The following is a 25,000-nucleotide window of genomic DNA, read 5'->3' as shown; positions in this document are numbered from 1 at the left end:
CCGTCCGAGAGTTTAGTGAGGCTTTTTACCGTTGCAGCTCCCCATGTCCGAACTGGGGATTTCTGGGTAGGGGCTTCGGGTGCGCATTACATTTTTGCCCAAGCGTCCAGTGGGGTTTCTGGTGCGCTCCGAAGTGGGGTTATTGGAGCGCATCAAAGGTGCGCAATGCTGGTGCGAACCCGGGAGCGCTCCGATGTGTGCTCCAAGGTGCGGCGTGCACGAAGTCCGAGCCCGGTTTGCCCCGGGTGCGCACCTCGCGTGCACCTTCGCCGGGGTGAGCACCTTGGTGTGCAGACCTTGGTTGGGTTGCGCGCCCTGGTGCGCACCAAGGAGCGCTCTGAAGTGTGCTCCAAGGTGCGGCGTGCACGAAGTCGGAGCCCGGTTTGCCCCGGGTGTGCACCTCGGGTGCGCACCTCGCGTGCACCTTCGCTGCGGTGGGCACCTTGGCTGGGTTGCGCGCCTTGGTGGGCACCATGCAGTGCACGAAGTCGGAGCCCGGATTGCCCCGGGCGCGCACCTCCGCCAGGGTGGGCACCTTGGTGCGCACAACTTGCCTGGGCTGCGCACCAGGAAGGGCTCAAGATGGCACCCGCGTTCCGTTTTTTTCACTATCTTTCAGAACGGAAATTTTAAAATCTCGTTTTTTTTTGCCTTTTCTGGAAATTAGTGAAGGCAGCGCATCAAAGGTGCGCAACGCTGGTGCGAACCTGGGAGCGCTCCGATGTGTGCTCCAAGGTGCGGCGTGCACGAAGTCGGACCCCGGTTTGCCCCGGGTGCGCACCTCGCGTGCACCTTGGTGCGCACACCTTGGCTGGGTTGCGCGCCCTGGTGGGCACCATGGTGCGCACCAAGGAGCGCTCCGAAGTGTGCTCCAAGGTGCGGCGTGCACGAAGTCGGAGCCCGGTTTGCCCCGGGTGCGCACCTCGCGTGCACCTTCGCCGCGGTGGGCACCATGGCGTGCACGAAGTCGGAGCCCGGTTTGCCCCGGGTGCGCACCTCGCGTGCACCTTCGCCGGGGTGGGCACCTTGGTGTGCAGACCTTGGCTGGGTTGCGCGCCCTGGTGGGCACCATGGTGCGCACCAAGGAGCGCTCCGAAGTGTGCTCCAAGGTGCGGCCTGCACGAAGTCGGAGCCCGGTTTGCCCCGGGTGTGCACCTCGGGTGGGCACCTTGGTGCGCATGCCTTGCCTGGGCTGCGCACCAGGGCGGGCTCAAGATGGCACCCGCGTTCCTTTTTTTTCACTATCTTTCAAAACGGAAATTTTAAAATCTCATTTTTTTTTGCCTTTTTCTGGAAATTAGTGAAGGCAGCGCATCAAAGGTGCGCACCTCGCTGCCCACCACGGTGCGCAACGCCGGTGGGCACCCGGGAGTGCTTCGAAGTGTGCTCCAAGGTGCTGCGTGCACGTTGTCGGAGCCCGGTTTGCCCCGGGTGCGCACCTCGCGTGCACCTTCGTCGGGGTGGGCACCTTGGCTGGGTTTGCCCCGGCTGCGCTCCGAAGCGGGGTTATTGGAGCGCCGCCTCTTTTTTTGTCGGAGCGTTTGGTGGGGTTTCTCGCATTGGCTCTTCCGAGGCCCGGTTGCCACCCTGGCGCGCACGAAGTCGGAAGTAGGGTTAATTGCCCGGGTGCGCACCTTTGCCAGGGTGGGCACCTTACCTGGGCTGCGCACCAGGGCGGGCTCAAGATGGCACGCGCGTTCCGTTTTTTTCACTATCTTTCAAAACGGAAATTTTAAAATCTCCTTTTTTTTTTGCCTTTTCTGGAAATTAGTGAAGGCAGCGCATCAAAGGTGCGCACCTCGCTGCCCACCTTGGTGTGCTCTGAGGTGCGCACCCGGGAGCGCTACGAAGTGTGCTCCAAGGTGCGGCGTGCACGTTGTCGGAGCCCGGTTTGCCCCGGGTGCGCACCTCGCCTGCACCTTGGCCGGGGTGGGCACCTTGGCTGGGTTTGCCCAGGGTGCGCTCCGAAGCGGGGTTACTGGAGCGCCCCCTCTTTTTTTGTCAGAGCGTTTGGTGGGGTTTCTCGCATTGGCTCTTCCCAGGCCCGGTTGTTGGGTGCGCTCCCACCCTGGCGCGCGCGAAGTTGGAAGTTGGGTTAATTGCCCGGGCGCGCACCTTCGCCAGGGTGGGCACCTTGGTGCGCACACCTTGGCTGGGCTGCGCACCAGGGCGGGCTCAAGATGGCACCAGCATTCCCTTTTTCTCACTATCTTTCAAAACGGAAATTTTAAAATCTCGTTTTTTTTTTGCCTTTTATGGAAATTAGTGAAGGCATCGCATCAAAGGTGCGCACCTCGCTGCCCACCTTGGTGTGCTCCGAGGTGCCCACCACGGTGCGCAACGCCGGTGCGAACCCGGGAGCGCCCCGATGTGTGCTCCAAGGTGCGGCGTGCACGAAGTCGGACCCCGGTTTGCCCCGGGTGCGCACCTCGCGTGCACCTTGGTGCGCACACCTTGGCTGGGTTGCGCGGCCTGGTGGGCACCATGGTGCGCACCAAGGAGCGCTCCGAAGTGTGCTCCAAGGTGCGGCGTGCACGAAGTCGGAGCCCGGTTTGCCCCGGGTACGCACCTCGCGTGCACCTTCGCCGGGGTGGGCACCTCGGCTGGGTTGCGCGCCCTGGTGCGCACCAAGGAGCGCTCCGAAGTGTGCTCCAAGGTGCGGCGTGCACGAAGTCGGAGCCCGGTTTGCCCCGGGTGCGCACCTTCGCCGCGGTGCGCACCATGGCGTGCACGAAGTCGGAGCCCGGTTTGCCCCGGGTGCGCACCTCGCGTGCACCTTCGGCGGGGTTGCGCGCCCTGGTGGGCACCATGGTGCGCACCAAGGAGCGCTCCGAAGTGTGCTCCAAGGTGCGGCGTGCACGAAGTCGGAGCCCGGTTTGCCCCGGGTGCGCACCTCGCGTGCACCTTCGGCGGGGTTGCGCGCCCTGGTGGGCACCATGGTGCGCACCAAGGAGCGCTCCGAAGTGTGCTCCAAGGTGCGGCGTGCACGAAGTCGGAGCCCGGTTTGCCCCGGGTGCGCACCTCGCGTGCACCTTCGCCGCGGTGGGCACCATGGCGTGCACGAAGTCGGAGCCCGGTTTGCCCCGGGTGCGCACCTCGCGTGCACCTTCGCCGGGGTGGGCACCTCGGCTGGGTTGCGCGCCCTGGTGCGCACCAAGGAGCGCTCCGAAGTGTGCTCCAAGGTGCGGCGTGCACGAAGTCGGAGCCCGGTTTGCCCCGGGTGCGCACCTCGCGTGCACCTTCGCCAGGGTGGGCACCTCGGTGCGCACACCTTCTCAATGTTTTCTTGCCTTTTCTGGAAATTGGTGAAGGCAGCGCATCAAAGGTGCGCACCTCGGTGTGCTCCGAGGTGCGAACCCGAGAGCGCTCCGAGGTGCCCACGAAGTCGAAAGTCGGGTTAATTGCATTGTTTTCCCCGGGTGCGCTCCGAGGTGCGCAACATCGGCGCGCACCAAGGAGGGCTCCGAAGTGTGCTCCAAGGTGCGCACGATGGCGTGCACCTCTGGTGCGCACGATTCGGAGCTCGGTTTGACCGGGGTGCGCACACCTTGGCTGGGTTGCGCACCTTTTGTGCGCTCCAAGATGCGCACGCCTTGGCTGGGCTGCGCACCTTGGTGGGCGCCATGGTGCGCACCTTTCGTGCGCTCCAAGGTGCGCACGAAGTCGGAGCTCGGTTTGCCCCGGGTGCGCACCTTGGTGGGCGCCATGGTGCACTCCGAGGTGCCCAAGATTGGTGCGCACCAAGGAGCGCTCCGAAGTGCGCTCCAAGGTGCGCGCGAAGTCGAAAGTTGGGTTAATTGTCCGGTTTGCCTCGGGTGCGCACCTTGCGTGCACCTTCGCCAGGGTGGGCGCCTTGGTGCGCACACCTTGGCTGGGCTGCGCACACCTTGGCACCCGCGTTTCCTTCATTTTAAATTTTTTTTTTTTACAATCTCTCAAGTGGGAAATTCTATAATCTCAACTTTTTTTGCCTTTTCAGGAAACTTTTGAATGGAGCGCATCATTGGTGCGCTCCGAAGTGTGCTCCAAAGCTCTCTCCAGCTGCGTGCACCTGCCCCGGCCGCGCACCCGGCCCCGCCCAGCTTCGCTCACCTGTCCCGGGCGTCTGGTGCGGAACCTTAGAGTAAGAAACATCACCGTGCACCTTGGCCAACGTGCGCGACTCGACCGAGCGCGCACTGGCCGAGGTGCACACCGATTTCACCTGGGTGCGCGCGCAGCACCTCGGGCGCACCGGGGTGCGCGCACAACGCCCGGGTTGCACCGTGGCCTGTGTGCTCGGGGCGCCTCGGGTGCGCGCTCGGTGTCGCCCCCGCGCGCGCGGTAGTGCGGGCAGCGCACCCCGGCCCGGCCCGGCCCCGACGAGAACGCAAACGGGCAAAAGGTTTATTCAAATAGCATTGCGATGCCCGGCGAAAAACTAAAAAAGGGTGCAACACCGGGACTTCCCGGGAGGTCACCCATCCCAGTACTACTCCGGCCCAAGCGCGCTTAACTGCGGAGTTCTGATGGGATCCGGTGCACTAACGCTGGTATGATCGCACCCGTTATGAGCTTGTCGCAGTGTGTACTTAGCAAACCGCGACCCACGTGCGAATCCACCCCGGCCACCCACCCCCGTCGAGGTGCACACCCTCCCTCGCGAAGTGCGCCCCGTTCGCCAAGTGTGAGCCCTGCCCGGGTGCGCGCACCTTGCTAGGGCGTCGGGTGTGCACCCGGCCCGGCCTACGTGCGTGCACCTGTAGGGGGCGTCGTGTGCGTGCAGTGTCCCGTCTGCAACGCGGTGCCCACACACCACCTCGGGCGCAACGACCTGCGCTCACATGTGGGCCGAGTGCACCTTGGTGCATGTTCGGGGCGCCTCGGGTGCACGCTCGATCTTGCCCCGGTGCACCAAGGCGCTCGGTTTGCCCCGGGTGCGCACTTGGTGCAAGGTGGGCACCCAAAATAGGGATCAAGCACCAAAACACAAGTTTCGGGATGCAAAATGGGACCCAAGGACCACAAATGCGTTCCAAGACCCATGATGGGTCCACGAGAACAAAAATGTGTTCCGAGACTTAATAAACAAATATTGGGTTTTAGGAGAAGAAACATGCTCTGATGCCCAAAACGAGAATCGACCCCGAAAAGGCCACAGGCCAAAAGTGGGATGCGAGACAAAAAAAAATGGGACCCGAGGACCAAAATTGGGTTCCCAGGTCGAAGACAGGGCAACCGGACAAGAAACGACCTCTAAGGCTCGAAATGAGTCCCGACGACTAAAACTTGACAAGAAGCACCCATTAGGCACCCAACTCGACACCCATGGGATGCCGACCCACCCGGGCTTCCACCTAGCACACCTTGGCACCCACCCACCCTCGCACCCAACCTCGCACCCAACTTAGCACCTTTGAACCCACATTGGCACTCACCCTGACCCTGGCACCTTGGAACCCACATTGGCACTCACCTTGACCCTGGCACCCACCTTTGCACTCACCTTGGGACCCACCCTGGCTCCCACCTCGGCACCCACCCAGACACCCACCTTGGTTCCTTGGCACCCACCTTGGATCCTTGGCACCCACCCCGACACCCACCTTGGCACGCAACTTGGCTACTTGCCACCCACCTTGGCTCCTTGACGCCCACCCCGACAACCACCCCGTGACCTACCCTGGCTAGGGTTGGTGCACACCCACCCTGGTGCCCACCTTGGCACCCACCCTATGACCCACCTTGGCACGCACCTTAGTACCCACCCCGTTACCCACCCTAGGACCCACCCCGTGACCCACCTTGGCCAGGGTGGGTGCCTTGGTGCGCACAACTTGCCTGGGCTGCACACCAGGGCGGGCTCAAGATGGCACCCGCGTTCCGTTTTTTTCACTATCTTTCAAAACGGAAATTTTAAAATCTCATTTTTTTCTTTTTTTTGCCTTTTCTGGAAATTAGTGAAGGCAGCGCATCAAAGGTGCGCAATGCTGGTGCGAACCCGGGAGCGCTCCGATGTGTGCTCCAAGGTGCGGCGTGCACGAAGTCCGAGCCCGGTTTGCCCCGGGTGCGCACCTCGCGTGCACCTTCGCCGGGGTGAGCACCTTGGCTGGGTTGCGCGCCCTGGTGCGTACCAAGGAGCGCTCTGAAGTGTGCTCCAAGGTGCGGCGTGCACGAAGTCGGAGCCCGGTTTGCCCCGGGTGTGCACCTCGGAGTGCGCACCTCGCGTGCACCTTCGCTGCGGTGGGCACCTTGGCTGGGTTGCGCGCCTTGGTGGGCACCATGCAGTGCACGAAGTCGGAGCCCGGTTTGCCCCGGGCGCGCACCTCCGCCAGGGTGGGCACCTTGGTGCGCACAACTTGCCTGGGCTGCGCATCAGGAAGGGCTCAAGATGGCACCCGCGTTCCGTTTTTTTCACTATCTTTCAGAACGGAAATTTTAAAATATCGTTTTTTTTTGCCTTTTCTGGAAATTAGTGAAGGCAGCGCATCAAAGGTGCGCAACGCTGGTGCGAACCTGGGAGCGCTCCGATGTGTGCTCCAAGGTGCGGCGTGCACGAAGTCGGAGCCCGGTTTGCCTCGGGTGCGCCCTGGTGGCACCATGGTGCGCACCAAGGAGCGCTCCGAAGTGTGCTCCAAGGTGCGGCCTGCACGAAGTCGGAGCCCGGTTTGCCCCGGGTGTGCACCTCGGGTGGGCACCTTGGTGCGCATGCCTTGCCTGGGCTGCGCACCAGGGCGGGCTCAAGATGGCACCCGCGTTCCTTTTTTTTCACTATCTTTCAAAACGGAAATTTTAAAATCTCATTTTTTTTTGCCTTTTTCTGGAAATTAGTGAAGGCAGCGCATCAAAGGTGCGCACCTCGCTGCCCACCACGGTGCGCAACGCCGGTGGGCACCCGGGAGTGCTTCGAAGTGTGCTCCAAGGTGCTGCGTGCACGTTGTCGGAGCCCGGTTTGCCCCGGGTGCGCACCTCGCGTGCACCTTCGTCGGGGTGGGCACCTTGGCTTGGTTTGCCCCGGCTGCGCTCCGAAGCGGGGTTATTGGAGCGCCGCCTCTTTTTTTGTCGGAGCGTTTGGTGGGGTTTCTCGCATTGGCTCTTCCGAGGCCCGGTTGCCACCCTGGCGCGCACGAAGTCGGAAGTAGGGTTAATTGCCCGGGTGCGCACCTTTGCCAGGGTGGCACCTTACCTGGGCTGCGCACCAGGGCGGGCTCAAGATGGCACGCGCGTTCCGTTTTTTTCACTATCTTTCAAAACGGAAATTTTAAAATCTCCTTTTTTTTTTGCCTTTTCTGGAAATTAGTGAAGGCAGCGCATCAAAGGTGCGCACCTCGCTGCCCACCTTGGTGTGCTCTGAGGTGCGCACCCGGGAGCGCTACGAAGTGTGCTCCAAGGTGCGGCGTGCACGTTGTCGGAGCCCGGTTTGCCCCGGGTGCGCACCTCGCCTGCACCTTGGCCGGGGTGGGCACCTTGGCTGGGTTTGCCCAGGGTGCGCTCCGAAGCGGGGTTACTGGAGCGCCCCCTCTTTTTTTGTCAGAGAGTTTGGTGGGGTTTCTCGCATTGGCTCTTCCCAGGCCCGGTTGTTGGGTGCGCTCCCACCCTGGCGCGCGCGAAGTTGGAAGTTGGGTTAATTGCCCGGGCGCGCACCTTCGCCAGGGTGGGCACCTTGGTGCGCAAACCTTGGCTGGGCTGCGCACCAGGGCGGGCTCAAGATGGCACCAGCATTCCCTTTTTCTCACTATCTTTCAAAACGGAAATTTTAAAATCTCGTTTTTTTTTTGCCTTTTATGGAAATTAGTGAAGGCATCGCATCAAAGGTGCGCACCTCGCTGCCCACCTTGGTGTGCTCCGAGGTGCCCACCACGGTGCGCAACGCCGGTGCGAACCCGGGAGCGCCCCGATGTGTGCTCCAAGGTGCGGCGTGCACGAAGTCGGACCCCGGTTTGCCCCGGGTGCGCACCTCGCGTGCACCTTGGTGCGCACACCTTGGCTGGGTTGCGCGGCCTGGTGGGCACCATGGTGCGCACCAAGGAGCGCTCCGAAGTGTGCTCCAAGGTGCGGCGTGCACGAAGTCGGAGCCCGGTTTGCCCCGGGTGCGCACCTTCGCCGCGGTGGGCACCATGGCGTGCACGAAGTCGGAGCCCGGTTTGCCCCGGGTGCGCACCTCGCGTGCACCTTCGCCGGGGTGGGCACCTCGGCTGGGTTGCGCGCCCTGGTGCGCACCAAGGAGCGCTCTGAAGTGTGCTCCAAGGTGCGGCGTGCACGAAGTCGGAGCCCGGTTTGCCCCGGGTGTGCACCTCGGGTGCGCACCTCGCGTGCACCTTCGCTGCGGTGGGCACCTTGGCTGGGTTGCGCGCCTTGGTGGGCACCATGCAGTGCACGAAGTCGGAGCCCGGATTGCCCCGGGCGCGCACCTCCGCCAGGGTGGGCACCTTGGTGCGCACAACTTGCCTGGGCTGCGCACCAGGAAGGGCTCAAGATGGCACCCGCGTTCCGTTTTTTTCACTATCTTTCAGAACGGAAATTTTAAAATCTCATTTTTTTTTGCCTTTTCTGGAAATTAGTGAAGGCAGCGCATCAAAGGTGCGCAACGCTGGTGCGAACCTGGGAGCGCTCCGATGTGTGCTCCAAGGTGCGGCGTGCACGAAGTCGGACCCCGGTTTGCCCCGGGTGCGCACCTCGCGTGCACCTTGGTGCGCACACCTTGGCTGGGTTGCGCGCCCTGGTGGGCACCATGGTGCGCACCAAGGAGCGCTCCGAAGTGTGCTCCAAGGTGCGGCGTGCACGAAGTCGGAGCCCGGTTTGCCCCGGGTGCGCACCTCGCGTGCACCTTCGCCGCGGTGGGCACCATGGCGTGCACGAAGTCGGAGCCCGGTTTGCCCCGGGTGCGCACCTCGCGTGCACCTTCGCCGGGGTGGGCACCTTGGTGTGCAGACCTTGGCTGGGTTGCGCGCCCTGGTGGGCACCATGGTGCGCACCAAGGAGCGCTCCGAAGTGTGCTCCAAGGTGCGGCCTGCACGAAGTCGGAGCCCGGTTTGCCCCGGGTGTGCACCTCGGGTGGGCACCTTGGTGCGCATGCCTTGCCTGGGCTGCGCACCAGGGCGGGCTCAAGATGGCACCCGCGTTCCTTTTTTTTCACTATCTTTCAAAACGGAAATTTTAAAATCTCATTTTTTTTTGCCTTTTTCTGGAAATTAGTGAAGGCAGCGCATCAAAGGTGCGCACCTCGCTGCCCACCACGGTGCGCAACGCCGGTGGGCACCCGGGAGTGCTTCGAAGTGTGCTCCAAGGTGCTGCGTGCACGTTGTCGGAGCCCGGTTTGCCCCGGGTGCGCACCTCGCGTGCACCTTCGTCGGGGTGGGCACCTTGGCTGGGTTTGCCCCGGCTGCGCTCCGAAGCGGGGTTATTGGAGCGCCGCCTCTTTTTTTGTCGGAGCGTTTGGTGGGGTTTCTCGCATTGGCTCTTCCGAGGCCCGGTTGCCACCCTGGCGCGCACGAAGTCGGAAGTAGGGTTAATTGCCCGGGTGCGCACCTTTGCCAGGGTGGGCACCTTACCTGGGCTGCGCACCAGGGCGGGCTCAAGATGGCACGCGCGTTCCGTTTTTTTCACTATCTTTCAAAACGGAAATTTTAAAATCTCCTTTTTTTTTTGCCTTTTCTGGAAATTAGTGAAGGCAGCGCATCAAAGGTGCGCACCTCGCTGCCCACCTTGGTGTGCTCTGAGGTGCGCACCCGGGAGCGCTACGAAGTGTGCTCCAAGGTGCGGCGTGCACGTTGTCGGAGCCCGGTTTGCCCCGGGTGCGCACCTCGCCTGCACCTTGGCCGGGGTGGGCACCTTGGCTGGGTTTGCCCAGGGTGCGCTCCGAAGCGGGGTTACTGGAGCGCCCCCTCTTTTTTTGTCAGAGCGTTTGGTGGGGTTTCTCGCATTGGCTCTTCCCAGGCCCGGTTGTTGGGTGCGCTCCCACCCTGGCGCGCGCGAAGTTGGAAGTTGGATTAATTGCCCGGGCGCGCACCTTCGCCAGGGTGGGCACCTTGGTGCGCACACCTTGGCTGGGCTGCGCACCAGGGCGGGCTCAAGATGGCACCAGCATTCCCTTTTTCTCACTATCTTTCAAAACGGAAATTTTAAAATCTCGTTTTTTTTTTGCCTTTTATGGAAATTAGTGAAGGCATCGCATCAAAGGTGCGCACCTCGCTGCCCACCTTGGTGTGCTCCGAGGTGCCCACCACGGTGCGCAACGCCGGTGCGAACCCGGGAGCGCCCCGATGTGTGCTCCAAGGTGCGGCGTGCACGAAGTCGGACCCCGGTTTGCCCCGGGTGCGCACCTCGCGTGCACCTTGGTGCGCACACCTTGGCTGGGTTGCGCGGCCTGGTGGGCACCATGGTGCGCACCAAGGAGCGCTCCGAAGTGTGCTCCAAGGTGCGGCGTGCACGAAGTCGGAGCCCGGTTTGCCCCGGGTACGCACCTCGCGTGCACCTTCGCCGGGGTGGGCACCTCGGCTGGGTTGCGCGCCCTGGTGCGCACCAAGGAGCGCTCCGAAGTGTGCTCCAAGGTGCGGCGTGCACGAAGTCGGAGCCCGGTTTGCCCCGGGTGCGCACCTTCGCCGCGGTGCGCACCATGGCGTGCACGAAGTCGGAGCCCGGTTTGCCCCGGGTGCGCACCTCGCGTGCACCTTCGGCGGGGTTGCGCGCCCTGGTGGGCACCATGGTGCGCACCAAGGAGCGCTCCGAAGTGTGCTCCAAGGTGCGGCGTGCACGAAGTCGGAGCCCGGTTTGCCCCGGGTGCGCACCTCGCGTGCACCTTCGGCGGGGTTGCGCGCCCTGGTGGGCACCATGGTGCGCACCAAGGAGCGCTCCGAAGTGTGCTCCAAGGTGCGGCGTGCACGAAGTCGGAGCCCGGTTTGCCCCGGGTGCGCACCTCGCGTGCACCTTCGCCGCGGTGGGCACCATGGCGTGCACGAAGTCGGAGCCCGGTTTGCCCCGGGTGCGCACCTCGCGTGCACCTTCGCCGGGGTGGGCACCTCGGCTGGGTTGCGCGCCCTGGTGCGCACCAAGGAGCGCTCCGAAGTGTGCTCCAAGGTGCGGCGTGCACGAAGTCGGAGCCCGGTTTGCCCCGGGTGCGCACCTCGCGTGCACCTTCGCCAGGGTGGGCACCTCGGTGCGCACACCTTCTCATTGTTTTCTTGCCTTTTCTGGAAATTGGTGAAGGCAGCGCATCAAAGGTGCGCACCTCGGTGTGCTCCGAGGTGCGAACCCGAGAGCGCTCCGAGGTGCCCACGAAGTCGAAAGTCGGGTTAATTGCATTGTTTTCCCCGGGTGCGCTCCGAGGTGCGCAACATCGGCGCGCACCAAGGAGGGCTCCGAAGTGTGCTCCAAGGTGCGCACGATGGCGTGCACCTCTGGTGCGCACGATTCGGAGCTCGGTTTGACCGGGGTGCGCACACCTTGGCTGGGTTGCGCACCTTTTGTGCGCTCCAAGGTGCGCACGAAGTCGGAGCTCGGTTTGCCCCGGGTGCGCACCTTCGCCAGGGTGCGCACCTTGATGCGCACGCCTTGGCTGGGCTGCGCACCTTGGTGGGCGCCATGGTGCGCACCTTTCGTGCGCTCCAAGGTGCGCACGAAGTCGGAGCTCGGTTTGCCCCGGGTGCGCACCTTGGTGGGCGCCATGGTGCACTCCGAGGTGCCCAAGATTGGTGCGCACCAAGGAGCGCTCCGAAGTGCGCTCCAAGGTGCGCGCGAAGTCGAAAGTTGGGTTAATTGTCCGGTTTGCCTCGGGTGCGCACCTTGCGTGCACCTTCGCCAGGGTGGGCGCCTTGGTGCGCACACCTTGGCTGGGCTGCGCACACCTTGGCACCCGCGTTTCCTTCATTTTAAATTTTTTTTTTTTACAATCTCTCAAGTGGGAAATTCTATAATCTCAACTTTTTTTGCCTTTTCAGGAAACTTTTGAATGGAGCGCATCATTGGTGCGCTCCGAAGTGTGCTCCAAAGCTCTCTCCAGCTGCGTGCACCTGCCCCGGCCGCGCACCCGGCCCCGCCCAGCTTCGCTCACCTGTCCCGGGCGTCTGGTGCGGAACCTTAGAGTAAGAAACATCACCGTGCACCTTGGCCAACGTGCGCGACTCGACCGAGCGCGCACTGGCCGAGGTGCACACCGATTTCACCTGGGTGCGCGCGCAGCACCTCGGGCGCACCGGGGTGCGCGCACAACGCCCGGGTTGCACCGTGGCCTGTGTGCTCGGGGTGCCTCGGGTGCGCGCTCGGTGTCGCCCCCGCGCGCGCGGTAGTGCGGGCAGCGCACCCCGGCCCGGCCCGGCCCCGACGAGAACGCAAACGGGCAAAAGGTTTATTCAAATAGCATTGCGACGCCCGGCGAAAAACTAAAAAAGGGTGCAACACCGGGACTTCCCGGGAGGTCACCCATCCCAGTACTACTCCGGCCCAAGCGCGCTTAACTGCGGAGTTCTGATGGGATCCGGTGCACTAATGCTGGTATGATCGCACCCGTTATGAGCTTGTCGCAGTGTGTACTTAGCAAACCGCGACCCACGTGCGAATCCACCCCGGCCACCCACCCCCGTCGAGGTGCACACCCTCCCTCGCGAAGTGCGCCCCGTTCGCCAAGTGTGAGCCCTGCCCGGGTGCGCGCACCTTGCTAGGGCGTCGGGTGTGCACCCGGCCCGGCCTACGTGCGTGCACCTGGAGGGGGCGTCGTGTGCGTGCAGTGTCCCGTCTGCAACGCGGTGCCCACACACCACCTCGGGCGCAACGACCTGCGCTCACATGTGGGCCGAGTGCACCTTGGTGCATGTTCGGGGCGCCTCGGGTGCACGCTCGATCTTGCCCCGGTGCACCAAGGCGCTCGGTTTGCCCCGGGTGCGCACTTGGTGCAAGGTGGGCACCCAAAATAGGGATCAAGCACCAAAACACAAGTTTCGGGATGCAAAATGGGACCCAAGGACCACAAATGCGTTCCAAGACCCATGATGGGTCCACGAGAACAAAAATGTGTTCCGAGACTTAATAAACAAATATTGGGTTTTAGGAGAAGAAACATGCTCTGATGCCCAAAACGAGAATCGACCCCGAAAAGGCCACAGGCCAAAAGTGGGATGCGAGACAAAAAAAAATGGGACCCGAGGACCAAAATTGGGTTCCCAGGTCGAAGACAGGGCAACCGGACAAGAAACGACCTCTAAGGCTCGAAATGAGTCCCGACGACTAAAACTTGACAAGAAGCACCCATCAGGCACCCAACTCGACACCCATGGGATGCCGACCCACCCGGGCTTCCACCTAGCACACCTTGGCACCCACCCACCCTCGCACCCAACCTCGCACCCAACTTAGCACCTTTGAACCCACATTGGCACTCACCCTGACCCTGGCACCTTGGAACCCACATTGGCACTCACCTTGACCCTGGCACCCACCTTTGCACTCACCTTGGGACCCACCCTGGCTCCCACCTCGGCACCCACCCAGACACCCACCTTGGTTCCTTGGCACCCACCTTGGATCCTTGGCACCCACCCCGACACCCACCTTGGCACGCAACTTGGCTACTTGCCACCCACCTTGGCTCCTTGACGCCCACCCCGACAACCACCCCGTGACCTACCCTGGCTAGGGTTGGTGCACACCCACCCTGGTGCCCACCTTGGCACCCACCCTATGACCCACCTTGGCACGCACCTTAGTACCCACCCCGTTACCCACCCTAGGACCCACCCCGTGACCCACCTTGGCCAGGGTGGGTGCACCCACCCTGGTGCCCACCTTGGCACCCACCCATCCTAGCACCCAGCCTGTGACCGGGCTTGGAACCCAACCTTGCACCCGCACCCGTCTTGGCCAGTGTGGGTGCGCACCCATCCTGGCACCCACGTTGTGACACACCCTTTAACCCACGCACCCTAGCACCCACGTTGGCACCCACCTTGGAACCCAACCTAGCAACTTGGCACCCACCCCGTGACCCACCTTGGCATCCACCATAGCAGTCGCCGACTTGGCACCCACCTCGGCACCCACCTTGACACTTGTGGACCCACCTTGCCACTCACCCTAGCATCGACCCATCCTAGCACCCACCCTGGCACCTTTGCACCCTAGCACTCACCCATCCTAGCACCTAACCTGTGACCCACCTTGACACTCACCCTCGCACCCACCTTGGAACCCAACCTAGCACCCACCCACCCTGACACCAACCCTAGCACCTACCCACCCTTGCACCCACCCTGTGACCCATCTTGGCACCCACCCATCCTACCACTCAACCTATCACCCACCTTCTCACCCACCTTGGCATCCACCTTAGCACCCACCCACACTGGCACCTTGGCACCCACCTCGGGCAAGGTGGGTGCACACCCACCCTGGCACCCAATTTAGAACCCACCGAGCATGTTACCCACCTTGGCACCCACATTGCAGCCCACCCTAGTACCCACCCTATGACCCACATTGGCATCCACACCCTAGCACCCAGGCACCTCGACACCCGCCTTGACACCCACCCTAGCACTGAACCTGTGACCCACCTTGGAACTCACCCTAGAACCCACCCACCCTGTGAACCACCTTGGCATCCACCTTAGCACCCACCCACCTTGGCACCCACTCTAGCACTCACCCATCCTAACACCCAACTTGTTACCCACCTTGGCACCCGCCCTCGCGTCCACCTTGAAACCCACCCTAGCACCCACCCACGCAGGAGCCCACCTTGGCACCCAACCTAACACCCACGCATCCTGGCACCCAACTTGTGACCCACCTTGGAACCCACCCTAGTACCCACCTTTGAACCCACTATATCACCAACCCACCTTGGCACCCACCCTATGACCCTCTTTGGAATCCACCCTAGCACGCACCCACCCTGGCACCCACCATGGAGCGCACCCTAGCACCCACCCACCTCGGCACGCACCTCAACACCCACCTTGGTGTGCGCACTGCGCCAACCTCTCAAAGACCCTATGTGGTGCGCTCCAAAGTGTACACCTTTGGTGCGCTCCAAGGTGCGCACCTTTGGTGCACACCGAGGTGCACACCAAAGTGTGCACCGAGGTGAGCACCAAAGTGCACTCCAGGGTGCACACCAAGGCGTGCACCTTTGGTGCGGTCAATGCAAACGAATTCGGAAGTTGGGGTCGATGTCCTAATCGCTGCTGCAGACTACACGTATGAGAATCGGACAAATAGCTTTATATAGGGGAGGTGTTGCGTTTGATGGGTCGACTCCCCTGGTTGTGTGCACTGCACCAACTTCAAAGACCCTGTCTTGTTTAAGAAGTCAAAAGTTGGGGTGGATGTCCTAATCATTGCTGCAGTCTACGCATGTATGAGAATCAGACAAATAGCTTATATAGGGGAGGTGTTGCATTCGGTGGGTTGACTCCCCTGGTTGTGCGCACTGCGCCAACCTCAAAGACCCCGCATAGCAGAAGAAGTCGGAAGTCGGATTTTGGTGAGCACCAAGGCGTGCACCTTTGGTGCGGTCAACGCAGACGAATTCAGAAGTTGGGGTGGATGTCCTAATCGTTGTTGCAGGCTACACATGTATGAGAATCAGACAAATAGCTTATATAGGGGAGGTGTTGGGTTTGATGGGTCAACTCCCTTGGTTGTGCGCATTACGCCAACCTCAAAGACCTTGTTTTCGTTAAGAAGTCAAAAGTTGGGGTCAATGTCCTAATGGCTCCTGCAGGCTACACATGTATGAGAATCGGACAAATAGCTTATATAGGGGAGGTGTTGGGTTTGATGGGTCGACTCCCCTGGTTGTGCGCATTACGTCAACCTCAAAGACCTTGTTTTCGTTAAGAAGTCAAAAGTTGGGGTCGATGTCCTAATTGCTCCTGTAGACTACACATGTATGAGAATCAGACAAATAGCTTATATAGGGGAGGTGTTGGGTTTGATGGGTTGACTCCCCTAGTTGTTCGCATTACACCAACCTCAAAGACCTTGTTTTCGTTTAGAAGCCGAAAGTTGGGGTCGATGTCCTAATTGCTCCTGCAGGCTACGCATGTATGAGAATCAGACAAATAGCTTATATAGGGGAGGTGTTGGGTTTGATGGGTCGACTCCCCTGGTTGTGCGCATTGCGCCAACCTCAAAGACCCTGCATTGCGGATGAAGTCGAAAGTCAGAGTTTGGTGTGCTACAAGGTGTGGTCGAAGGTGCTCACCTAGGTGTGCACCTTTGGAGCACAGGAAAAGTGCCCTCCAAAAGTGCGCACCTTTGGAGTGCACAAAAGTGCCCTCCAAAAGTGCGCACCTTTGGAGCGCAGAAAAGTGCCCTCCAAAAAGTGCCCTCCAAAAGTGCGCACCTTTGGAGCGCAGAAAAGTGCCCTCCAAAAAGTGCCCTCCAAAAGTGCGCACCTTTGGAGCGCAGAAAAGTGCCCTCCAAAAAGTGCCCTCCAAAAGTGCGCACCTTTGGAGCGCAGAAAAGTGCCCTCCAAAAAGTGCCCTCCAAAAGTGCGCACCTTTGGAGCGCAGAAAAGTGCCCTCCAAAAAGTGCCCTCCAAAAGTGCGCACCTTTGGAGCGCAGAAAAGTGCCCTCCAAAAAGTGCCCTCCAAAAGTGCGCACCTTTGGAGCGCAGAAAAGTGCCCTCCAAAAAGTGCCCTCCAAAAGTGCGCACCTTTGGAGCGCAGAAAAGTGCCCTCCAAAAGTGCGCACTTTTGGTGCGCACCAAGGCGCTGGTTCGGTCGTTGCAGGCGAGTTCGGAAGTTGGGGTCGATGTCCTGAGCGGAGGTGCAAACTACACAGGTGTCGGAATCGGACAAATAGCTTATATAGGGGAGGTGTATGCTTCGATGGGTCGACTCCCCAGGTTGAGCGCACCGCGCCAACCTCAAAGACCCTACGGTATGGATGAAGTCGGAAGTTGGGTCCGATGACCGATTCGATTAGTAGGTATGCTCATGAGGTCGGAATTTGGGTCCGATGACCTGCCATGTGCAGGAAGGCGAATGTTGACACTGTGCGTTGCAAGGTGCACACCAAGGCGCTGGTGCGGTCTTTTTAGTCGAGTTCGGAAGTTGGGGTCGATGTCCTGATCGGAGGTGCAAGCTACACAGGTGTGGGAATCGGACAAATAGCTTATATAGGGGAGGTGTATGCTTCGTTGGGTCGACTCCCCGGGTTGAGCGCACCGCGCCAACCTCAAAGACCCTACGGTATGGATGAAGTCGGAAGTTGGGTCCGATGACCGATTCGATATGTAGGCATACTCGCGAGGTCGGAATTTGGGTCCGATGACCTGCCACGTGCAGGAAGGCGAATGTTGGCACTGTGCGTTGCAAGGTGCGCACCAAGGCGCTGGTTCGGTCGTTGGAGGCGAGTTCGGAAGTTGGGGTCGATGTCTTGATCGGAGGTGCAAACTACACAGGTGTGGGAATCGGACAAATAGCTTATATAGGGGAGGTGTATGCTTCGTTGGGTCGACTCCCCGGGTTGAGCGCACCGCGCCAACCTCAAAGACCCTACGGTATGGATGAAGTCGGAAGTTGGGTCCGATGACCGATTCGATATGTAGGCATACTCGCGAGGTCGGAATTTGGGTCCGATGACCTGCCATGTGCAGGAAGGCGAATGTTGGGACTGTGCGTCGCAAGGTGCGCACCAAGGCGCTGGTGCCGTCGTTGCAGTCGAGTTCGGAAGTTGGGGTCGATGTCCTGGTCAGAGGTGCAAACTACACAGGTGTGGGAATCGGACAAATAGCTTATATAGGGGAGGTGTATGCTTCGATGGGTCGACTCCCTGGGTTGAGCGCACCGCGCCAACCTCAAAGACCCTACAGTATGGATGAAGTCGGAAGTTGGGTCCGATGACCGATTCGATACGTAGGCATATTGGCGAGGTCTGAATTTGTGTCCGATGACCTGCCATGCGCAGGAAGGCGGAATTTGGGTCCGATGACCGAGTTGATGGCGTGCCATGCGCAGAAAGGCGGAATTTGGGTCCGATGACCGAGTTGATGTTGATGGCCCGCCATGCACAGGAAGGCGGAATTTGGGTCCGATGACCGATTTGAAGGCGTGCCATACGCAAAAAGGCGGAGTTTGGGTCCGATGACCGAGTTGATATTGATGGCCCGCCATGCGCAGGAAGGCGGAATTTGGGTCCGATGACCTGACATACGCATGGAGTCCGACTCGGGGGCCGATGTTCGATTCGATGACTTGCATTGTGGGTAAAGTCGGAAGTTGTGGTCTTTGACCCGATTCGATGACCAGACTTCGGCTGCTTGAGAATCGGACAAATAACTTATATAGGGGAGGTAGTGTTCTCGAGCATCCTCCCCCCGTGCCCGTTTATGTCGATTGATGCTGGTGCTCGACTGGTTGGAGCGCTCGGATGCAAAAATCTTGCACCAGGATTTATCGATTGTGATGGACACGGCAAGTCTCCTGATTGCTATGCAGGAGCTCATCGTGAATCTCTATGCGGCCTTGGTATGGACTCGACCTGCGGAATGGTTCGGCAATGGTAGTCGCTCCAACACGTCCTTGCAATGGCCACAGAGGTGATTCGACTAGAGCTCCAGTCTAGCTTTTGGGTTGCTTGGCGGACTGGTATAGCCGCGATCGAGTTCCGGCCATGAACGTTTTAGATAGCTCTTGGGCTTTCTGGGACGGAAGTCGGAAGTTTGGGCTGTTGTCCGATTTGATGACCATTCTTCGGATGTGTGAGAATCGGACAAATAACTTATATAGGGGACTGTGTTGTCTCACGCAGCCCCCTCCGTGCCCCTCTATCTCGACCGATGTTGGTGCTTGAAAGGGTTGGGATCGCTCGGATTTATAAACGTGCACCACCATTTGTCGAGTGTGAGGGACGCGGCAGGTCTCCTAAATGCTATGCGGGCGCTCTCTGAGAATCTCTATCCGGCCTCGACACAGACTAGTCTTGCTGAATGGTTTGGCACTGGTAGTCGATCCAACACGTCGTTGTTGTGGCCGCCTAGGCGATTCGATTCGAGCCCCCGTCTAGCTTTTGGGTTGCTTGGCGGATTTTGCCCTATCCGCAAGTGAGCTCGGTCCCTAAACGTTCGAGAAACCCGATTGCTATGCGCCGACTCTCTTTCTTGCGAGCCTCCATCTAGCTTTTGGGTCTCTACGGAACGGAAGTCGGAATCTGGGACCGTTGTTTGATTCGACGAGGCAGACTACGGTTGTGCGAGAATCGGACAAATAACTTATATAGGGGAGGTGTTGACTGGAGCATTCTCCCCCGTGCCCCTCTAACTCGACCAATGCTGGCGCTCGAACGGTGGTAGCGCTCGGATTTTCATTGAGCGCCAGCATTGGTCGATTTAGAGGGGCATGCGAGATTCCCGAATGCTATGCGAGGGCTCTAACGGAAATGTCTATTGGTTTCGGTATGGATGCAATTGCGAGTGGTTCGGCAAAGGTAGTCGTTCCGATGCGTCCATGTCGTGGCCAAATCGATAATTCGATTTGAGCCCTCGTATAGCATTTGGGTCTCTCGATGTGATTCCGCATTCCAGTCCCTTTGGGCACTGCTTGAGCCGCATCCCAGGGGGTTCCCTTCCCAATAATCTGCCTCGCAACCCGATTGCTATGCGGTGAGGCTCCTCGGCCGCCTCGGAACTATCTGTGTATCAGACGCATCGCGGGATAAGGGGTTGGCAACGGTAGTCGCCCCAAGCGCGTCCGATGCTTGGACCATTCCGAGGCGGCCCTGAAGCCTCTTCCGTCTAGCCGTTGGGTCCTTCTCGCCGCATCCCTCGCCTCGCACCCCGATTGCTATGCGGTGAGGCTCCTCGGCCGCCTCGGAACTATCTGTGTATCGGACGCGTCGCGGGATAAGGGGTTGTCACTGGTAGTCGCCCCAAGCGCGTCCGATGCTTGGACCATTCCGAGGCGGCCCTGAAGCCTCTTCCGTCTAGCCGTTGGGTCCTTCTCGCCGCATCCCTCGCCTCGCACCCCGATTGCTATGCGGTGAGGCTCCTCGGCCGCCTCGGAACTATCTGTGTATCGGACGCGTCGCGGGATAAGGGGTTGTCATTGGTAGTCGCCCCAAGCGCGTCCGATGCTTGGACCATTCCGAGGCGGCCCTGAAGCCTCTTCCGTCTAGCCGTTGGGTCCTTCTCGCCGCATCCCTCGCCTCGCACCCCGATTGCTATGCGGTGAGGCTCCTCGGCCGCCTCGGAACTATCTGTGTATCGGACGCGTCGCGGGATAAGGGGTTGTCACTGGTAGTCGCCCCAAGCGCGTCCGATGCTTGGACCATTCCGAGGCGGCCCTGAAGCCTCTTCCGTCTAGCCGTTGGGTCCTTCTCGCCGCATCCCTCGCCTCGCACCCCGATTGCTATGCGGTGAGGCTCCTCGGCCGCCTCGGAACTATCTGTGTATCGGACGCGTCGCGGGATAAGGGGTTGTCACTGGTAGTCGCCCCAAGCGCGTTCGATGCTTGGACCATTCCGAGGCGGCCCTGAAGCCTCTTCCGTCTAGCCGTTGGGTCCTTCTCGCCGCATCCCTCGCCTCGCACCCCGATTGCTATGCGGTGAGGCTCCTCGGCCGCCTTGGAACTATCTGTGTATCGGATGCGTCGCGGGATAAGGGGTTGTCACTGGTAGTCGCCCCAAGCGCGTCCGATGCTTGGACCATTCCGAGGCGGACCCGAAGCCTCTTCCGTCTAGCCGTTGGGTCCTTCTCGCCGCATCCTTCGCCTCGCACCCCGATTGCTATGCGGTGAGGCTCCTCGGCCGCCTCGGAACTATCTGTGTATCGGACGCGTCGCGGGATAAGGGGTTGTCACTGGTAGTCGCCCCAAGCGCGTCCGATGCTTGGACCATTCCGAGGCGGACCCGAAGCCTCTTCCGTCTAGCCGTTGGGTCCTTCTCGCCGCATCCCTCGCCTCGCACCCCGATTGCTATGCGGTGAGGCTCCTCGGCCGCCTTGGAACTATCTGTGTATCGGACGCGTCGCGGGATAAGGGGTTGTCACTGGTAGTCGCCCCAAGCGCGTCCGATGCTTGGACCATTCCGAGGCGGACCCGAAGCCTCTTCCGTCTAGCCGTTGGGTCCTTCTCGCCGCATCCCTCGCCTCGCACCCCGATTGCTATGCGGTGAGGCTCCTCGGCCGCCTTGGAACTATCTGTGTATCGGACGCGTCGCGGGATAAGGGGTTGTCACTGGTAGTCGCCCCAAGCGCGTCCGATGCTTGGACCATTCCGAGGCGGACCCGAAGCCTCTTCCGTCTAGCCGTTGGGTCCTTCTCGCCGCATCCCTCGCCTCGCACCCCGATTGCTATGCGGTGAGGCTCCTCGGCCGCCTTGGAACTATCTGTGTATCGGACGCGTCGCGGGATAAGGGGTTGTCACTGGTAGTCGCCCCAAGCGCGTCCGATGCTTGGACCATTCCGAGGCGGCCCCGAAGCCTCTTCCGTCTAGCCGTTGGGTCCTTCTCGCCGCATCCCTCGCCTCGCACCCCGATTGCTATGCGGTGAGGCTCCTCGGCCGCCTTGGAACTATCTGTGTATCGGACGCGTCGCGGGATAAGGGGTTGTCACTGGTAGTCGCCCCAAGCGCGTCCGATGCTTGGACCATTCCGAGGCGGCCCCGAAGCCTCTTCCGTGTAGCCGTTGGGTCCTTCTCGCCGCATCCCTCGCCTCGCACCCCGATTGCTATGCGGTGAGGCTCCTCGGCCGCCTTGGAACTATCTGTGTATCGGACGCGTCGCGGGATAAGGGGTTGTCACTGGTAGTCGCCCCAAGCGCGTCCGATGCTTGGACCATTCCGAGGCGGACCTGAAGCCTCTTCCCTCTAGCCGTTGGGGCTTTCTCGCCGCATCCCTCGCCTCGCACCCTGATTGCTATGCTGTGAGGCTCCTCGGCCGCCTTGGAACTATCTGTGTATCGGACGCATCGCGGGATAAGGGGTTGGCAGTGGTAGTCGCCCCAAGCGCATCCGATGCTTGGACCATTCCGAGGCGGCCCTGCAGCCTCTTCCGTCTAGCCGTTGGGGCCATCTCGCCGCATCCCCCACCTCGCACCACGATTGCTATGCGGTGAGGCTCCTTGGCCGCCTCGGAACTATCTGTGTATCGGACGCATCGCGGGATAAGGGGTTGTCACTGGTAGTCGCCCCAAGCGCGTCCGATGCTTGGACTATTCCGAGGCGGCCCTGCAGCCTCTTCCGTCTAGCCGTTGGGGCCATCTCGCTGCATCCCCCACCTCCTCGGCCGCCTCGGAACTATCTGTGTATCGGACGCATCGCGGGATAAGGGGTTGGCAGTGGTAGTCGCCCCAAGCGCGTCCGATGCTTGGACTATTCCGAGGCAGCCCTGCAGCCTCTTCCGTCTAGCCTTTGGGGCCATCTCGCCGCATCCCTCGCCTCGCACCCCGATTGCTATGCGGTGAGGCTCCTCGGCCGCCTGGGAACTATCTTCGTATCGGACGCATCGCGGGATAAGGGGTTGTCACTGGTAGTCGCCCCAAGCGCGTCCGATGCTTGGACTATTCCGAGGCGGCCCTGTGGCCTCTTCCGTCTAGCCGTTGGGGCCATCTCGCCGCATCCCCCACCTCGCACCCCGATTGCTATGCGGTGAGGCTCTTCGGCCGCCTTGGAACTATCTTCGTATCGGACGCATCGCGGGATAAGGGGTTGTCACTGGTAGTGGCCCCAAGCGCGTCCGATGCTTGGACTATTCCGAGGCGGCCCTGCAGCCTCTTCCGTCTAGCCGTTGGGGCCATCTCGCCGCATCCCCCACCTCGCACCCCGATTGCTATGCGGTGAGGCTCCTCGGCCGCCTTGGAACTATCTTCGTATCGGACGCATCGCGGGATAAGGGGTTGTCACTGGTAGTCGCCCCAAGCGCGTCCGATGCTTGGACTATTCCGACGTGGCCCTGTGGCCTCTTCCGTCTAGCCGTTGGGGCCATCTCGCCGCATCCCCCACCTCGCACCCCGATTGCTATGCGGTGAGGCTCCTCGGCCGCCTTGGAACCATCTTCGTATCGGACGCATCGCGGGATAGGGGGCTGTCACTGGTAGTCGCCCCAAGCGTGTCCGATGCTTGGACCATTCCTAGGCGGCCCTGAAGCCTCTTCCGTCTAGCCGTTGGGGCCTTCCCGCCCCATCCCTCGCCTCGCACCCCCGATTGCTATGCGGTGAGGCTCCTCGGCCGCCTTGGAACCATCTGTGTATCGGACGCATCGCGGGATAAGGGGTTGGCACTGGCAGTCGCCCCAAGCGCGTCCGATGCTTGGACCATTCCGAGGTGGCCCTGAAGCCTCTTCCGTCTAGCCGTTGGGGCCTTCCCGCCCCATCCCTCGCCTCGCACCCCGATTGATATGCGGTGAGGCTCCTCGGCCGCCTTGGAACTATCTGTGTATCGGACGCATCGCGGGATAAGGGGTTGGCACTGGTAGTCGTCCCAATCGCATCCGATGCTTGGACCATTCCGAGGCGGCCCTGCAGCCTCTTCCGTTTAGCCGTCGGGGCCTTCCCGCCGCATCCCTCGCCTCGCATCCCGATTCCTATGCGGTGAGTCTTCTCGGCCGCCGCGGAACTATACCTGTTATTGCTACTGCATCCTTCGGCTGGTAACCTCCTCTGCCGCCTTGGAACGTTCTCTTTGTCGGACGCGTCGCGGGATAAGGGGTTGGCACTGGTAGTCGCCCCAAGCGCGCCCGATGCATAGACCGCTCCGAGTCGACCTTGCTTTCAGCCTCTCACATGCATAGACCTCTCTGAGTCGACCCTGCAGCCTCTCACGTTTAGCCTTTGGAATCTCGCCTCACAACATGATTGCTATCCTTGATGCATCCCTTGCCTCGAGCCCTGATTGCTTTCTTGGCTGCATCCCTCCTCTCCTCACAGCCCGGTTGTCATCACTGCTTCATCCGTCGCTTCATGCATTCTGGCTGCTGGGCCCTTCCCACCGCACACCTCGATTGCTATCTCTTCTGCATCACACACCCCGATTGCTATCTCTGCTACATCCCTCGGCTCTCACTTCTGCATCCTTCGCCTCACACCTCGATTGCTATCAATGCTGCATCCGTAACCTCACACCCCGATTGCTATGCGGGGAGGCTCCTTGGCCGCCTTGGAAATTTCTGTGTGTCGGACGCACCGCGGGATAAGGGGTTGGCACTGGTAGTCGCCCCAAGTGCGCCCGATTCTTAGACCGCTTCGAGGTGACCTCGTAGCCTCTTTCGTCCAGGCTTCCTGCCTTCAACGCCCTTTTTACACCTCGATTGCTATGCGCGGGCTCGTTGGCGTCTATCACCTCTCTGCGAAGAGTGGCACGATGATTGTTGGGGTAAATCGTAGCAGTCCGATCTCTGGCCTTGGGCCATTGTGAGGGCTGATCGATTTCCTGTGCGCATCTCGTGTTCGCCCAGTAACAGACTCGATGACTTGTAATCGGTCTTGTTCCCGATTGTTCCTGGAGGTAGTCTTCGGAACTCTTGGATTTGACCTGTCACTCGAACTGTCCTCTTCCGAGGATGCTTGTGTGTGTGTGCTTGTGCCATTTCCTTGGCGGTATTAACGAGATATTAAAGAGCGGAGTGAGCGCCTCGCCCAGCTATGTTTGGGGCTCTCACTCCCTTACCCGGTGTGCGACCGCTTTGCACGTAGGTTGCGGAGCATCGCGACTCTTTCGATGTTTGGCGGTTGTCTTCCGGTGATGCGTTGGTCCCGAAGTGCACGTTACTAGCATTTCTGCCATTGTTCTCGATCTTTGGCACGTTCCTTCGTTGCAATTGGATATATATCTCCGTTTATACGCGCAGGCTTCTCCCGCCTATTCAGCGCTGTCCCACTCTCAGCACTCTCGTGGTCTCCTTGGCTTCTCTCTCCCGTGAGCGAGCTCTCTTCTCGAGTCTTTTCCATGTCCCATGGAGGTTGCCTTGCGAAATTCGGGCACACAAACGTGACCGGATAAGAGCGGAATTGCCTATGAGGAGAAGCTCACCTTAGGGAGCAGCAATGCCGAGTGTTTCGACAGAGGGTAGAGGGGGCGTTGTTTGGGCGGTT

The 25,000-nt window shown here is 60.7% G+C and overlaps 2 non-coding genes across 2 annotated transcripts; both read right to left on the bottom strand.

Annotated features, from left to right (window-relative positions):
• Positions 1-4,427: 4,427 nt before the first annotated feature.
• LOC131861231 (5S ribosomal RNA) lies at positions 4,428-4,546 on the bottom strand. Its single transcript, XR_009360306.1, has one exon. It is a non-coding gene; the product is annotated as a 5S ribosomal RNA (ribosomal RNA).
• A 7,817-nt stretch (positions 4,547-12,363) lies between these two features.
• On the bottom strand, positions 12,364-12,482 carry LOC131861133 (5S ribosomal RNA). The gene has a single exon (XR_009360211.1). It is a non-coding gene; the product is annotated as a 5S ribosomal RNA (ribosomal RNA).
• Positions 12,483-25,000: the final 12,518 nt, after the last annotated feature.

Source organism: Cryptomeria japonica, unplaced genomic scaffold, assembly GCF_030272615.1.
Source record: "Cryptomeria japonica unplaced genomic scaffold, Sugi_1.0 HiC_scaffold_24, whole genome shotgun sequence".
Taxonomy (NCBI): Eukaryota; Viridiplantae; Streptophyta; class Pinopsida; order Cupressales; family Cupressaceae; genus Cryptomeria; species Cryptomeria japonica.
The sequence above is the reverse complement of the archived record's forward strand: the minus strand, read 5'-3'. Positions and strand labels throughout refer to the sequence as shown.